The sequence below is a fragment of the Otolemur garnettii genome, unplaced genomic scaffold (assembly GCF_000181295.1).
Source record: "Otolemur garnettii isolate 467f Iridium unplaced genomic scaffold, OtoGar3 scaffold00247, whole genome shotgun sequence".
Lineage (NCBI taxonomy): Eukaryota > Metazoa > Chordata > Mammalia > Primates > Galagidae > Otolemur > Otolemur garnettii.
Window position 1 is genome coordinate 1098706 of NW_003852642.1, and position 3617 is coordinate 1102322.

The following is a 3617-nucleotide window of genomic DNA, read 5'->3' on the forward strand; positions in this document are numbered from 1 at the left end:
TTTGAGGTAAATTATTCCATTGCCTAAAATCTCCTTAAAAGATTATAAATCAAAAAGTATATTTTCAGGTACTGTGGCTTTGAAAAGCATAATATTTTATAAGACAAAATTTTTTTCTACCATAGAGTCAATGTTGTCTCACTCAATATTAGTTTCTGTTAAGAAAAATTTAAATATAGATTCTGTTGTCTGGCATTTATTCACTCTAATATAGATGAACGAGTTCTCTTTGCATAACTGACCACAAGAGGTTAGAACCTGAGGTACTAAAAATGATTGTTTTGGATGTCCATCAATATCACACTTATGAATTAACTCTTGAAAGAAACTCTACTTTATGTGTGAGCCAATTTTTCTCAACCATCTTTTCACAGCCTGTTTTACATCTTTGTTCCTGAAACTGTAGATAATAGGATTCAGCATGGGACTCACAATGGCATAAAATATTGACACCATCATATCATATTCCAGAGTGTGGCTGGCACTTGGTCTCACGTACATGAACAGGATTGTTCCATGATAAATTGACACTCCAGTTAGGTGAGAGCCACACGTAGAGAATACTTTTTGTCTCCCTTCTTCAGAATGAATTTTCAGAATTGCCAACAGAATGAAACCATAAGAGATCAAGACAATCAGAACAGTGACTATCTCAATGGAGCCCACAAAGTAGAAGAGAAGGAGCTGGTTTATGTGAGTGTCAGAACAGGAAATAGCAAGAAGAGCAGGAATATCACAAAAGAAATGTCTAATTTTATTGGATCCACAGAAGGAGAGGCTGAACATAGCTACAGTATGTACAGTAGCATGCAGAATGCCACAGACATAGGAGGCCATGATGAGTGGCACATAGATTCTGGGTGACATGGTCACAGCATACAGGAGAGGGTTGTAGATAGCTACATAGCGGTCATAAGCCATTGCAGCCAACAGAAAGCATTCTGTGGTCCCTAAAGTACCAAAGAAAAACATCTGTGTTGTACACCCCCAAAATGAAATGGCTTTGTTCTCTGCCAGGAAATTGACCAGCATTTTGGGGGTGACAACAGTAGAATAGCAGGCATCCAAGAATGATAAAGCACTCAGAAAGTAGTACATGGGGTTGTGGAGCCGGGAATCCACAATGACCAGTATGACCAGTCCCAAATTTCCTATCAGAGTGAACAGATAGATTGCCAAAAACAATAAAAATAGGAAGACTTGCAGCTCAAAATCATCTGTGATGCCCATCAGTACAAACATGGTGACTTCAGTAATGTTTTCCAACTGATTCTTCACATGTAAATCCATAGCTGAAGGCAACCCTGGCATTTGTTATTTCTGGGTTCTAAGAGCAATATCCTATGTAAATCATGCTCATTCCATTATACCCTAAGGTTTACTACTTCCAAAGAAAAAATGAAACCCTTTTCAGAGAAAGGATTAGTAGTGATGAAGAAGTTGGCTCCAAGCGGACGAAATACTCTGTTTGACAAAATGAAGAAATTAATTCATTCATTGTTGGCTAAATTCATCTTGTTAAACGTAAGCACCGATTATATTGATTTAATGTTCAGTTCATCTTCTTTCAAATTTACTATGGCCTATTTTTATACCTGTTTAAAATCCATGAAGACAGACTACTGATGCCAAGTAAATTTCTACAAAGTCCATGGAGAGACTTTCCTTAATGTTCCTATTTATAAGATGGAAACAATCATGTTTACATCCAATTATTGGTTGAATTTAAATGAAAAAGCAATGTGACGATCATTTATTATCTAATATTTAAATACTCCTAACTAGAAAGTGGAATTAGACTTACGTTTCAATTTGTCCTGCAAGACAACCTTTCTTACCAACACATTTCAAGTCCTCTCTGTTGGTAATCACTCTATTGCAATAGAAGGTTTGGAATAGTGAGGAACAGAACAGACATGATTCTGAAGGTAAATGTACCTTGTTTACAACCCAAAACAGTTCGTCTTTGGTCTTTTTGTTTGTGTTATGGTTTTTCATATTTCTTTTCTGAAACAATCATCAAGTTGTTGATTGTTTTGACTCTGCCTGGTATTTCTAACCATTATTGTTTGTCAAATTTACTATACTGTCTATGTCTGATGTCTCAATTTACCTGCTCACTATGTCTGCAAAGTCTTGGGGCATGTTATTGGAGATATTAATGTCAAAAAAAAAAAAACCCACAACACTTGCTTTAATATATTGTAGTTCTTACAGAGCTTCTAAAAGTATTGTAAAATAAATACTATCTGATAACAACTGATAAAATTGTTTATAGAAGTTATTGTTAAAAAGACACACCGTCAGAAGGTCAACAGGATAGTGGACTGGAAACACTCACACATTTCACCATCAGAGAGAGGACTGAAAGTTCCAGGTAAATGTCTCCCTATAAAGGTACTTTTTGGAAGGAGCATTGTGAATCACTGCAGAGAGGATGGGGGACATTAAGAGTGCAGAGGGTAATAGGTCATCTACTCTACAAGACTAGATGATACCTGGAGGAGGACAGGAAGAAAGAGTCCCAGGGCTCCACATGCTCCCCTGTCCCCAGCACAGGAACCATGACCTAAACTGTGGACTGATCAGAAACAGCTTGGAATCTGGGCAGTGAAATTATACTGGAAAGCAGGTGCAGCAGGCTTCCACTCCAGGGATTCAGTGATTCACACCATTCAAGCTTTTGGGTGTAGAAACCCACATATGCAAGCAGCTGGGTTTGCTGTCACCACCTCCACATTACCCCACTGGGTTGGGGACAGAATAGGTAGAGTGGATGCTCTCCCATGCCATGCTCTTTGCCTGATAGCTGAGCAATCCTCCCTCAGAACAGACTGAAGAATGGGTGTGACAAATGCCCATGTGTGTGGACTTGCAGTGACTGACTTTGGGGGACGTGGTCAGCAGCAGAGCCCTGGCCATCCAGTGTGCCCCACTCCAGCAGGCCCACTTCCATGATCTCCACACTGCCCCCAGGTCCCACATGGCTCCACCTCTGCAGTCCTCATGCTGTTCTCACACTTTGAGGCCCAGTCCATTCATCTTCTGCCCTGCCTCTTGGCCCCTGTGCAGGCTCCAAGGTTCCAACTGCTCCTGAACACACAGCTCTCATCTCTTAGCTTCAACACTGTCTTTGGTTGCAGGCTCCACCCTGTAAACTCCATTGCTGCTGCTCCTGATCTGGCCTCAGCCTCCCCACCATGGCTCCAAGTTGCTGTAAGGGTCTCATGGAAAAGTGATGTCGTGGAGAAGAAGCATTCTTTTTGAAATTGTGTGTTAAATAAAAGTGACCATCTGCTTGCTCAGGCAAAATGGTGAGCTTGTTTATTTGTGGTTGGTTTATATAGGGAATTTTGTACATACAGCAATGACCTCATTGATCCAATTAAACATCATGTGACATCTGATAATCCACTCAACATATACCTTTTAACATAACCCTATCAACATAACCCAATATTAATGGGGAACATGTTGTTAGCCATTACTTCTTTGTTCTTATCTGATGAAGCCTGAGGCTAGGGAGGAACAAGGTAGATTGAATACCTGCCCTTGCTGACCTTGCCATTTGGAGGCTGTTACTTTGAATCTTTAAGCAAGGCATAAAGAAACTTCTT

The 3617-nt window shown here is 40.0% G+C and overlaps 1 pseudogene; it reads right to left on the reverse strand.

The window, feature by feature from the left end:
- Nucleotides 1-304: 304 nt before the first annotated feature.
- On the reverse strand, nucleotides 305-1311 carry LOC100944695 (annotated as a pseudogene).
- Nucleotides 1312-3617: the final 2306 nt, after the last annotated feature.